Source organism: Suncus etruscus, chromosome 3 (genome assembly GCF_024139225.1).
Source record: "Suncus etruscus isolate mSunEtr1 chromosome 3, mSunEtr1.pri.cur, whole genome shotgun sequence".
NCBI classification, from domain to species: domain Eukaryota; kingdom Metazoa; phylum Chordata; class Mammalia; order Eulipotyphla; family Soricidae; genus Suncus; species Suncus etruscus.
Window position 1 is genome coordinate 80,021,478 of NC_064850.1, and position 14,306 is coordinate 80,035,783.

The 14,306-nt window shown below is 34.4% G+C and overlaps 1 pseudogene; it reads left to right on the plus strand.

Annotated features, from left to right (window-relative positions):
- The first annotated feature begins 13,301 nt into the window (after positions 1-13,301).
- On the plus strand, positions 13,302-13,653 carry LOC126004373 (60S ribosomal protein L34-like; annotated as a pseudogene).
- Positions 13,654-14,306: the final 653 nt, after the last annotated feature.

The following is a 14,306-nucleotide window of genomic DNA, read 5'->3' on the forward strand; positions in this document are numbered from 1 at the left end:
ACATTCTAGATTTTTAAAAGCTCTTTAATATTTCTAAAAACAAATTGGAGGATCTAATATGTGAACAGTAGCTTATGTTTTGTGTTATTTCTCTCAATTGTATGCATTTCTATTCATACATATTAAAGAGAGTAAAAAGAAATATGAGCAAAGAATAATACCAAGCCATTATCAATTATAGTTAACTGATGCCCTTTGACAATCAGCCTCCTTTCAGCACCCTATATTTGGGAGAAATTTACATCTCATACTATTCTTTACTTTCTAAGGGAGTTCTAAAAGGACTATCGTGCATTCTTTATCCATTATGGGCCATTTTAACATCGAAAGAGAACCACAAACACATGACAGCTATATTTATGGATAGGAAAAACTTTATCAGAAAAGTCATATTGGAAATTCATTTGTTGTCAAATACCCAATGGAAAAGAAATAATTTTTCAATGAACAGTCATCTCTGTGCTATTTCAATTGATGGCATTTTGCCTACTATGTGATAAAATCAGCCACACAGTAGGCTGTGTTCATATTTAATAGGCCCTTTATAGAAGCACTTAAATTCTTGACAAAATATCACTAAACTTGAAATTTTTGTCAAAGACAACAGAGTCAATATATTTGTAAGTATGAAATTTTGGCAGCAATGCATACATTTACAAAATAAAAAAATATTGCTCTAGGTTCTCTCCTAATTAAAGAGGCATAACTTGTAGTTCATGAATATAGTAACAAAGCCAAAGTTGTGAGAAGGTACCATTATCACCACAGAATGATATTTAGTTCTTGCAATCAATTTAAATAAGTTTGACAGGCCTATCCAGATTAAATGAATTTTTAAAATGTTAGGGGCTAGATAAAAATAATAAAAATAAACATCAGGACTTGATAACCCTTGGAGAACTGCACGGTTATTAAGAACAAAGAGGCTGAATGGACTGTTTCCATATTCTTGCCTTCAGCACTAATCCAAGTAGGGATGTAGCTGTCACACCACTGTTAGTCATTTTCAGATTACTTTAAAAATGAAGATATTGTAATAGTTTCTAGGTGTAGCAAGTGAATGAGAACTAGAAAATACCAGGACTGCAAACAATTATTTTTCTAAAATATGAAGAAAGCCCTAGGAAAAACATTTTGATCTTGATGAAATCTTTTCAGAACCTATCATTTATCATTTCACCTCATGGGGAAATTACACTTTGGGAAATAAATTGAGAGTGAACTAGAAAGTCTTTGAACAATGTTCAGTATAGAGGTTAAAACTCAGGTGACTAAAAATTAGGTAGCATAATGAGAAAAGCAAGTCTTAAGGCAGAGAGAAAAGAAAGGCACATCTCTCTGAAGACACTCACATTCCAGCTGTTTCTCTGTGGAAATAGAGGTCCAAAACTCACATTTTAGAAGACAAACCAGGTATCTAATATTTTTTTGGATAAAATGTACTCTATTTAGTAAGAGAATAATATTGAAAATAAGACAGAAACAAAAATGACAAAAAATTGACTTTACAGTCATATATGATTTAGAGTATGTTATCATACTTTCTTAATATGTTACCCATGTTATTGAGACACCTGAAGAGAAAGTGCAATGTTGATGCTCTGAAGTTGGAGACAAGAATTTTAATTTTATTGGTTGTGTTTTGTATGTAGGAGCTAGATGTAATAAACAACACAGTTCTCCAAATACAGTGGTGCTTTGCAATCTTTGTTGAATTAATAATACAGTTAATTATACTTTGAGAAATGAAGACAAGAAGGGGTAAATGATACTGAAAAGTGAAAATATAAACTTGGTTGAGATTAGTGTTTTGGGAGTGACTATTAGTCTTAATCACTAGTAGAAAATGGGAAAATATCACAAAGGTGCAGAATAATGGGCTTTGAATGATTTCCACAGAACTATATTCCTGGTATAATGAGATCAGATTGCTTTCATGACAATTATGTGCAGAAGAGCAGAGGGAAGGCATAGAAATATTCTAGTTTTTTTTTATCTTAAATACTAATATTGAGTATAACGGTAGATCATGAATTGTTGTTCAAGTTTAGGTGAGCATAAAATACTTTTTTTTAATTTGCAAATAATTCCATAACATTCCATATTATTTTCTTTTTATTCATAGTGAGTGTGAAACAAATCATTAAGGTTTTTTATGAGCTTCAAATGTCACATAACATTAATCCCAGTGGGCAAATTTCAAAACATGACTTACGTGACTAATTTTGACGCTGTAAATTTTAAGACTTGAGATTCATCACATTCTCCATTTAAACCCAATTTGTAGAAAGACTTATTATATTTAATAATTTAAATAGAAAGCCTTAAATTTTTTTTATTCTGGTTTAGTATGTTGAAGTCAAAATTTTCTTGGGAAGGGGGTAAGAAAAATAAACTATTCTATTTTATTATGTTTACTTATACTTATTTTTCCTATAATAAGAGATTTCATAAAATAATTGTGGCTGAAAGGTCTGATCATTCAAAAAAAAATGGGGGCTGAAGCAAATAGAGCAAAATAGAACATTTGTCTTGCATGTGGTGACCTGGGCTCTACCCACTAATAGTGATCGATGAGTTCAGAGCCAGGAATAAATTCTGAGCACCACTGGGTATGGAAATGTAAAAAAAATGCTATGCCTGTAATGTTTAAGGAGTTATGTAAGTTTTATGGCTTTAGATTGCCTTGTGTGCTGTTAAGAAATATTATAGTGTGTTAACAATCTTAATGTTCTTTGGATGAAATTTCAAAGTTGGGATATCAGCAAGGGGACTTCTGAGAATTATGTTATGTATTGTCCTTCCACTGTAACTTTACCTTGTCCTCTTTCTTTGCATCCTTGTTCTCATAATTAAAAATAAAAAAATTAAAAATAAAAAAAAAATAAAAAAAAAGGGAAGAAAAACAAATAATGGGAGCTGATTCTTAGTGTCAATTCTATAGTGTTTTCAAAAATGAAATATTAAAGCTTGATCACCCTTGGACAGAGAGATAGTATAATGGGTAAGACACTTGCCTTGTACTAATTTGAACTGTTTCCATTTATAGAATTTCCCAGAGTCCCACCAAGATTGATTCCTGAGAACCACTGGTGACTGGGTATTATTTTTCCCAAGTGAAAAACAAGCAAATACCCTTGATGGTCCTATTTAAAGAAGACAATGTTGAGGTTGTTATACAAAGTGAATCTCAAATACCTGTACTTAAGTTATCTGAGCACTGTAAACTGATTTCAGAGTTGCATTTCATTACAAAAATTCAACAAAATTAATATTACTGAAATGGTCAGAAAACCAAATTGATCTAGTTGTCCACAAGAACCTAGTTTGAGAAGGTGTCATATATACTTTAGAGATGAGTGACTTTGGGATTATAAAAAAATAGAAATCTTATAGTGATGTCAAATACTTGGCTTATGGAAGGGCCTAGAACTGGAATGATTGAAACTGCATGCCCTGGAGCATTGTTGTGGCCTTATAATAGATCTCAATTATTAGTAGGATGGCCTCTCTTACAAAAAAATTAAAACAGAATTAAAAACTTTGCATCTTTAGTTTGTTGTTGTTATTGTTGTTGTTGTTGTTGTCTTTGGACTACACCCGGAAACCCTCAGGGTTACTCATGGCTCTGCTCTCAGACATCATTCCTGGCAGTGCTCGAGAGACCATATGAGATGCCGAGATAGAACCCTGGCCGGCAGAGTGCAATAGCACACCCTCTCCGCTGTGCTATTTCTCCAGCCCCCCAAATCTTCAGTATTTCTTGAGAGCTTCCTATGTGCTAGACATTGTTTCATGTGCTCTGAAATTACTTTGCTATTGTTTTCTGAAATGCATTTACTATCATAATTTTACCATTGAAGAATTTAATTAGAGTCTATTACTATGCACATTTTGCATTATTTATTTCCCCTCTCTGTTACTCTTGTTTAGTGGATAGCAGGAAAATGACACACACTTGGTTGTGGTCACTAGGGAGCACACCAGAGATTGGTACACCTGCTGCTCTGCAGACTGGCTATACTCCTTTAAGCCGACTCTTTCCTATATGCTTGAGCATATTTTGCACTAGTGCTTACCTGAGATCACTCTGGTGTTCATATCTGTGTTCTCCAGGGACCACAGACCTTATCTGAACTGCCTATACAATGCCAAAGATCTCACACCTTTGCTGATAGCAGAGCTGCAAAAACCAGGCTTGGTGCATATGGGCGGACTGTTGATCAAACTCAGCACCTCAAACTCACAAAGCAGATGATTTTTGCCACATTATCATCCTTATACTTTCTATTAAGCAAGTTTTCAAGATAATAGCATAAGGCAAAAACATAGAAACTTTTAAATATTTAAATTTTTAAGAAATATATAGTGATTCTGCAAGAAGCAGATGTTCAACAGCAAACTCATTAAAATTAGTCTATGGACACATTTTTATTATTTTATCAAATATTACTTTGGCTTTACTTTGGCTTGTAAACTTATTTGTTCCTTATTTGTTTATTTATTTTTAAGTTCAGTGTTCTTGCTATTGCAAACTATCTCTAGTTCCTTTCTTCTGCAACTTTCAATAGCACGCCTAACTCCTGAGGTTCCAATCTTTCTCTTTTGAAGAAAATGTTGTCTAAAAGTTCAGGCTTCCAAATACTCTAACATTAAGAATGTTATTTTATTAAAAATACTTGTTATTAAAATATATAATTTCTTTAATCATCTTCATGGATTAAAATTATGACACTTCATCTTTAAAAAAGTGATAAAGTACAGAGAATTAGGTTCACATTTTGGTAGAAGCAGCTCATAAATTTGAATTCTACTTGTCTGAAATGATAGCACTAGCAGTCACTAAGAATGCAATATTGGGAAATGTTATTCAATCCTATTTAGTCTAATTTCCTCATTGAGATGTAGCAATAACAGTAGTATCTACTCCATAGTTTTGTTGTGAGGATGGAATTTATAAATTAGTAAAAAAACTAATGGATGGGGCCTGCATAAAATAGGAATACACATTATTGTTAATTATTATTGATCACTCCAACAAAACCTAAAACAAAGGACTCAGAACTAGTACCCAATGGCCCTTTAATATATACTAGTCCAACATTACTGACAAAGAAGAGAAGTTTTAGCTATACTGCCAAAAAAGTAGCAAGTTAGTTACTGCAGAAGGAATAATTTATATTTTCCTAAATGGTGCCAAAAACAATCATACCCAAAGTTAAAGACAAATAAATATTTAGGGTCATCTACATTTGATCTTTGTCTTTTTATCTCAGTTGTTCACAGTTTACATGTAAAGAGAGTAATAAGACATTTGTCTAGCCACTCAATCCTGACTAAAATATTAAGGATTCCCCTTTCTGTTTGTTGGATACATGTCTATATAAAAAAAAAAAGATTAAGAGATACCTGAGACATCAAGGTTTACATTATTAAGTAAAATAAACATTTATTTATTTATTTATTTTGAGTTTTAGGTCACACCTGGCAGCGCTCAGGGTTCACTCCTGGTTCTATACTCAGAAATCGCTCCTGGCAGACTCGGAGGACCATATGGGATGCCAGGATTTGAACCACTGTCCTGCATGCAAGGCAAATGCCTTACCTCCATACTATCTCTCCGGCCCCTTTTTAATTTTTTTCAGTCAAGTAAATAGGCAGTGGCTGCACTAAAAGAATACTATTTTTACAGTATGTTCTAGTGAGAACTACATTTGAAATGTTTTTAACAGACTACAGAATGCCTCACTCTATTTATGTGCATGACACTTTTACTCAGGAAGGATTTTACACATCAATTCCTTCAAGGTGTCTTCAATCCTTGTTCCACTATAAAAATGATATCTTATTTTACATTACAGAAGTTTAGTGCAAAGGAAGTTTCAGATTTGAAGTGTCTTTTGAAAGCAGACAGTTTAAAAATAAATGATAGCAAAATTTATTTATGGTCATCTGTAGATAGTCTACATAGATCTTAGTCTTTCAAGAGTAGGAGAGAAACTCAGTTTAGAAATCATGTGAAATTGCGTCATTCCTCACAACATGGTGTTAACAGCCATTTATCCTCAAATGCCTAAAGTCAACTGACTACCCTATAAACATGTCATTGGAGATATATACACACAGAGGGAAATATTTGGAAAGAGTGAAAAACTTCTATGTCAACGTCTGGCCTTATTTACAGACTCAAAATGAATTTGAAGACATTTTCTAAACTTCAAAACATGCATGATACACTGCAATAAAGCGCTGGTCTAAAAGACTTGAACTCAAGTCTTTGAAGTTTGAGGCAAAACATAAAATCTAGAAAAAATATGCTATCATATGTAAAAACAGAGGTTTGTACTAAATAATTATATGAATTCTAAAGTTATTTTTGGCAAGAATAGGCAAGGTTATTCTTGCATTATACAGACATAAAGTAGTAATAGTGTTCTGTTACCTTTTACTACATCTAACTTACTTCTTTGCTTTATTTTAATTTTTAGAAAATTGCTACCTTCAACAATGTTATCAACTTTGTTTTTACTCTCTGTCCTTCCTTCAGAAGATATTTCATTACAATAGGGATATTTACTCTTTTTCTTTCAGTGCTGTATCCCAAATCTTAGAATAGTAACATATGCATGGGGACTTGACTTGGGCCTCAATCAATTGGACATAGACAGTCCACCTCAAAACCCGGATCCCAACCTTAGAACTATGAGAAATTAACCCCTCCTCCCAGAGAAAACACTAATGTCACTCTGGTACCAACTTGCTCCACTGCAGGTTCTTTTAACACCCTGGCAATAAGAAAACAACAACTTTATCTAAGGGCAGGTTGCCCTATATCAACACCTAATAGTGAGATGAAATCCGAAGATGCTCTGTCCTAGGATCTGTGTAAAAACCAAGATCTCTAATTACAGAAGGTTGACTTTGACAACAGTGACTGGGCAGACCTCCTGGGACCATAAAACAAGACCTTGGGTTTGGACAACCAACATGCCTGGAGCCTGTAGTTGGTCGTATGACAATGTTTCATGGGTGTAGACACACTGTATCTCTTAGGCTAAGGGAATTTCCTTCCTAATTTCCCCAACGTTTACTGCACCTGCACCTATATAAAAAAAATGTTTTTTATTTTCCACAACAAATGCAGCCCTACTCTTTTTTCCCTTTGCTTTCTTTTAATTTTCTTAATATCTTCTAGATAGGAGTTCCTGCCATTTTCAAAGAACCTTAGAACTTGACTAATTTTGTTTCCCCTTATATGTCTGTCTTCCTATAAATTGAGAAAATAAAAAGGTAGATGGGACCCAGGGCCCAAGTGGTCTCAGGAGCATCGATTAAAAATAAAGGTCAGATCTAAATACCTAAGCCAAAGTTAATAGAATCAAAAGACCCAAACTATAACAAGCCAAACACAAAATGGACCTGTTACTTTAGTAGTCCAGGAGGCTAAGGGTGGAGATATGATATGCATGCTGGGAATTATTGTGGAGGGCGGTCCACACTGGGGTGGAATGGCTCTAATTCACTGTCACTGTATGACTGAAGTACAACTGTGAAAGACAATGGTCTCAATAAAATTTAATAAAAAAAGAACAGTGACATATATAAAAATAGGTACTCAATAAATAATGACAAATATTTTTTTAAACATTAATAACAGCCTCCCTTACAATCAAAGCTTCTCTTTCTATCTCTCCCCTCATCCTCAGTACTCACCCATGCAACGCTAGTTCTTTATTGCTGATTTCTACTCCCTGCTTCTTTCTATCTATCTAAAGATATTTGAGAACACATTTATAATTTAAACTTTAAATAATAATCAGCGTCTTTCATGCTAAAAGTTACATTGCTATTAACAGATAATTGTTGATTGCTCATGCCACGTTCTTTTAGGTCCAAATTCTCATGAGTTTTATGGCTTGCTTTAATTAATTAGGATGTCTTTTGTGAGAAGCTATAAATATATTAACATAAAAAATTAACACTAGACTGAAATTTAGGTCTTGAAAAATTTTCCAATACAGTTTAAGTGGTCAGAATAACGTTAAAACTTATGATATCAGGCTGGAAAAATAGTACAATGGGTTAGGTGCTTGCACACGCCAAACCCAGGTTCCAATCCTGGCATCTTATGTGGTCCCTTGGTCCGGCCAGGGTTGATTCCTGAATGTAAAGTCAGGAGTGACCCCTGAGCACTATCTAGTATTACTCAAAAAACATAAACTAAGAAAGAGCAACTTATTGTGTCCATATGGCCATCCAGCACTATGTGTCACCTACAGTCTTATCTGCTTAAAAAATACTTTATTCTTATTTAGGAAGATTCTAGTGGCATTTAATATTATGGTATTAATGTACAAAGTTACACACAAAACGTATCCAGAATACTCCATCCCTGTTCCTCTATCACATCAGGTCTGACATTCTCCCCTTCTTTATACTCCCTATCGTTTGTTGATTGATTTGTGATTTTGTTGCATATATTAACTCCCTAGCCACTCCAAAGGGTTCAAAACCCTCTATTTATAAAACTGTGTTACTTCAAGTCAACTTCATTATTTTTCTCTATGTACCCCCAAACTGGCACTCTCAGGTCTATCCAGGGTACAAGGTTTATTTTTGATTGGCATTGTCTATAACATTGATTGTTTCTCTAAATACTACAAATGAGTGAGATCACACCCTGTTTGTCTTTCTGCCTCTGGTTTTTCTGCTTTCTTTTATCTCTGTTCTTCATGCATTAGGTTTATGTTTATAAAATAAATCATCCCAAGATTTTCTAGAGTCTGCTAATCATGGAGCCTAGTACAGCCACCTAGACAAATACTCCATATTAGAAAAAAAATTTGTTTCTAGTAATTTTAACTCATCATAGTGCTTCCTTGCTTCCTTTTTCTTTCCTTTTTCTTCTTTCTTCTTTCTCTCCTTTCTTTCTCTTCCTTATTTTTCTTTCCTTCTCTCTTCTTTCTTTTTTCCTTCCTTCTTTTCCTTCCTCTCTTCTTTCTTTTCTTTCTTTTTCTTTGTTTCTCCCTTCTTTTTTTCTTTCTTTCTTTCTACTGTCCTTTTACTTTTTTCTTTCTTTCTAATCTTTCTTCCTTTTTCTTTCTTTCTCTTTCATTTTCTTTCTTTCTTTTTTCTTCCTTTCTTCCTTTTTCTTTCTTCTTCCTTCCTTTCTCCCTTCCTTATTCCTTCCTTCTCCCTCCTCCTTTCTTTCTTTCTTTCTTTCTTTTTCTTTCTTTCTTTCTCTTTCCTTCCTTCTTTTCTTTCTTTCTTTCTTTCTTTCTTTCTCTCTCTTTCTCTCTCTCTCTTTCTCTCTCTCTCTCTTTCTTTCTTTCTTTCTTTCTTTCTTTCTTTCTTTCTTTCTTTCTTTCTTTCTTTCTTTCTTTCTTTCTTTCTTTCTTTCTTTCTTTCCTCTCTCTTTCTTTCTTTCTTTCTTTCTTTCTTTCTTTCTTTCTTTCTTTCTTTCTTTCTTTCTTTCTTTCTTTCTTTCTTTCTTTCTTTCTTTCTTTCTTTCTTTCTTTCTTTCTTTCTTTCTTTCTTTCTTTCTTTCTTTCTTTCTTTCTTTCTTTCTTTCTCTTTCTTTCTTCTTTCATCCTCCCTCCCTCCCTCCCTCCCTCCCTCCCTCCCTCCCTCCCTTCCTGCCTGCCTGCCTGCCTTCCTTCCTTCCTTCCTTCCTTCCTTCCTTCCTTCCTTCCTTCCTTCCTTCCTTCCTTCCTTCCTTCCTTCCTTCCTTCCTTCCTTCCTATCATTTTTTTCTTTGTTTCTTTTCCTCTCGATTTTGGGCCACACCCAGGGTGCTCAGAAATTCCTCCTGGTTTGGGGGAACACATGGGATCGAATAATGGGGATTGAACCAACAGTCCGTCCTGGGTCAGCTGTATGAAAGGCAAATGCCCTACAGCTGCTCCATCGCTCTTTCCCAACTCATCAGATTTCTACCAGTGTGTGTGTAACAGAACTTATCTTTCTTAAAATGGCTTTATTGTGTATGGCTAATCTTGAAAGAGACATAACCCCAGCCTCTAAAACTCATGGGCAGGCCTTCAGTTTGAAAACTCGGAGGCACTCTCAGTAAGGGGTGGGGATGGGCCGATGAAGTTATGCCCATGAAACCTGTGCAGCTGTGTCCATACCCGACAGCCATAAAAGTCATGTAAACCATAAAAATGGCCCAACTTTAATGTTTCCCAAATAATTTCTGCAGAGATATCAAGCCAAAGAAAATTTTAATTACACCAGTTTTTGGAGCTGTAAACTCTTGGGCCTTCTTAGAGCGGGTGTGTGTAGCCGCAATATTCTATACTGCTAGAAGCCCCAGCAGACACAACAACACCATATAAACAACAGCCCGTTTACAGCTTCATGACAATCTCTGAAGAAATGCAAACCAAGCCAAGCCACTGAAACTCATCAGCCCAGTTTTTTTCTGTTTGTTTGTTTTGTTTTGGAGCCACACCCTTTGATGCTCAGGAGTTACTCCTGGCTATGCGCTCAGAAATTGCTCCATGTGGGATGCCAGGGGATCCAACCACGGTCCATCCTAGGTCATCAGTCCAGTTCTGCAGATCCTGAAGTACCTGCAGTACACTGTTGTGTAAGTGGACACAAAATATATCCAAGTACTGCACACAAAATTGTATGGGAAGTCAACTAAACAAAAAGAGTAATATAGAAGGCTCAACTAGCAGTAAAACTTCAAATAATGACTTTAAAAAACCTATTGTAATATATAACAATTTCACAATTTTTTTCTGAAATACTTTTTGATAATTTTATTAGTCATTTTATTGTGAAAGCAATATACATTTTTTTTCCTGCTAAGTGGATATGCTTGGGGGGGGGATGGGCAATGGGGCAATGGTGAAGGGAAGCTCACACTGGTGGTATTGGTGTTGGCATACTGAATGCTCAAAACAACTGTATTCTGAACAAATTTGCAAATTAAAGTGTTTAATGAAGTTTTTTAAAAAAAATAAAATATACTCTTATTGCCTCTCTTTAAATATTGGACTAGATTAAAATTTTATTGCTTATTATCTTGAGTTTTAGAGGGGATATTTTAAATCATAAGAGTATGTCTGTATTCTTATTCTGTGTCTTCTACTTGGTCTGGGGGTCTCTTCTATAATATCTAAGATTATTTTTATATTGATCATTATTAATAATTCACTCAAAAATACAAAAATATTGCAAATCATGACTGTTGTAAATTGCCTTAGTCAAATTGCAAATTTGACAGTTCACTGATCATCTAAGAAAATATAACTTCCACAAATGTATACCACAAACTTTACTAGTACTCTGAAGATCTCAGTGGGGGTTTGGGGTTTGGGAGGGCTCAACCAATAATTCTTAGCCAAACAGGCCAGTGGTTCAATGAAAAACTTGGAGATGCAGTTCTGCTTTGGCTTTGTGGTGACAGTGCTTACTGAGCCACTCTGGTGACAAGATGGTGCTGATGGTCTATTGGGCTGTCCCTGGCAATGGCCAGGAAACCAGGTGGTAGCAATAATTGACCTAGGTCAGGCTCAAGCTAGGCAAGAATTTAACAGTTATATTCTTTTGGCCTCATAAAATTGAATGTTTTACTACTGACAGGTAGTTTTATTAGATGTCTCATATATTAATCTTCAGTAGTTGGGAAATAATGAAAGATTCAAAGAAATCGCTATTTAAAGAAAACAGACTTGTGGAATTATGACACTTCTGGTCCAGAGAGGTAGTAAAGAAGCTATCAGATGGAGAAGACCATATTCAAAGAAGAAACATAAGATCAATAAAAGAATATTCATGTTGATTGTGTGATGGAAACTAGGTTTTTCTTGTTAATTGCTTCAAATAGAAAATAAAATATTTTTATTCCTCTAAGAAAAAATGTCTGATATAACTAAAGTAATGAATTTCAAACTGCAAATATTTTGAGGATGAGCATGGGAGGAGAGTCTTTGTTAATTAGATTTTTGCTCAGTTTAAATAAATTTAACATGGATATGACCTTAGAGGTTATGATTCTTATTTTTATTTATCTTATTTTTATTTCTAGGTAGTTCTGATACAATGCAGGATCTGGTTATAGCTCAAAGACTCCAATTATGGGGAATCTTCTTTGTTCTTTTTGATTTGTCCATTGTGAAAACAAGATTGTGAAAAGGGGGTTAACTATAGAGGTGCTCTTTTTTATAAATATTTTCTTAAACTTTAACAAAAAACTTACTGTATTAATATGTTCAATGTTTATACAGACATTGACTTTTTCAGGATTCTCCATTCAAATTCTGTGTTGAAATCACCTGAGGTTGGGGCCAGAGCAGTAGCACAGTGGTAGGGCATTTGCCTTGCATGCTGCTGACCCAGGACAGACCTGGATTCAATCCCTGCCATCCCATATGGTCCCCCAAACCAGAAGTGGTTTCTGAGTGCATAGTCAGGAGTAAACCATGAGCTTCGCTGGGTGTACCCCAAAACAAAACAAAATAAAACAAAACAAAACAAAAAAAGAAATCACCTGAGGTAATTTTAAAGAGAGGCTCTTATGTAGTTTCAAGGAATAAGGGTAATGCTCAAATGGGATAGAAAGCAAAAATAGTCAAATTAAATACTTTCCATAGAAGTCAAAAATTGATGCTTTATTTTTTATTTTATTTTTTAATTATCTTTATTTAAGCACCATGATTGAAAATTGATTTTCTTTAATTTACTCAATTACTCTTAGGAACATGAGAACTTAAATTAGATTTGCACATTCTTGTGAACTACCTCAGTCGGTAGAGTGGAAGCTCTATAATCTGTGGGCATGATATCCTGTTGTCATTATAAAATTTTCTAAGATAGTTCTAAAATGAAATAACTGACTGGTATTTGTGTTTGTGCTTGTGTGTGTTGCATGTATGTGTGTGTGTATGTTTGAAGTGCAAGATTGAAAATTGATGATTAAGCAAATAATTAAGATTAAATCTCTACCTTTCTCTAAATTGAGTAAAAATAAATAATACTTTATTGTTTGACTTTATTAACTAGGTCAATGTTTCTAAACCTTTTTCTGAGTGGAATCTCTTTCTAATATTTATCTCTTTCTGTAGTTTAAGTCTCATGCTTATAGTACTATTGGCTTGGTTAGTCAGCATATGTATTAATAATCACTAATTATCAAGGAAATCCAGATCAAGATAACAATGAGATATCATTTTACAGCAGTGAGAATGTCACATATTAAAAAATAAACTGGGAACAATTTATGTTGGCAGATATGTGGTAAAAAAAAAAAGTACTCTCTCTCTCGGGATGATGTCTTAGAGACCTTCAGAATGGTCCAGCATTTGCCAAACCATCGTAGACTCTCCTACAATACAGCCTCCAACAAAATCAGGCTGTCTGAACCCCTAGGAATAGGATTGCTTACCTTTATACCAAAAAGGTTGCATATGATGTGTATACAAGTCTGTATATGGTGTGTGTCCTGGCCGACTTGGAAAAATTCTCGCTGAGAGACCTAAAGTTCTGAAAAGACTATCTAAAACAAAAAAACATGTCAGCCTGGCTTTTGGTGGTTCCATATGCGCTAAGTGCGTCTGAGACAGGATTAAGCGTGCTTACCTTATTGAGGAATAGAAAATCGTTGTGAAATTGTTAAAGGCACAAGCACAGAGTCAGAAAACAAAATTTAAAAAATGGAAATTTTTTGAAGAATAAAATTAAAGGCTTGAAAAAAAAGTACTCTTATCCAGTGATGGTGGGACTGTTCTGTTTCAATCCATTTGGAAATAGTATGGAGAGTTCTCAAAAATATAAGAATAGAGGTTCCACGTAGACCTAACCATTCCACTTCTTGCCATCAACCACCAAGACACAAAAACATTTGTCTAAAAGACATATGCAGCCCATAATTCTTTGCATAATGAGCACAATAGCTATTATATGGAATCTACCCAGGTATCCAATATCAGATTAGTTGGTGTGGTATGTATATATGTTATATTCATTATACACACACAATGGAGTACTATGCAGTTGCAAGCAATGATAAAATCTTATAATTCATTGCAGTTGAATGGCAATGGAGAATATTTGCCAAAAAGTTATGATTCACCTAACAAAGAAGTAGCAATAAGTTTTATTCTATAAGTTTCAAACTTTCATATGTAGTACCAGAGCTACTCCAAAGAGTTTTTGATGGTTCAAGAATTACAGACTACATATAAACCCAAATAAGTTCCTCTGTATGACTAATTCATAAAATTATCTGGCCACTTACAAGACTCCTTATAAAAGGAAGGTTCAAATGGAGACAAAGTATACTTATCCTTAAGTAA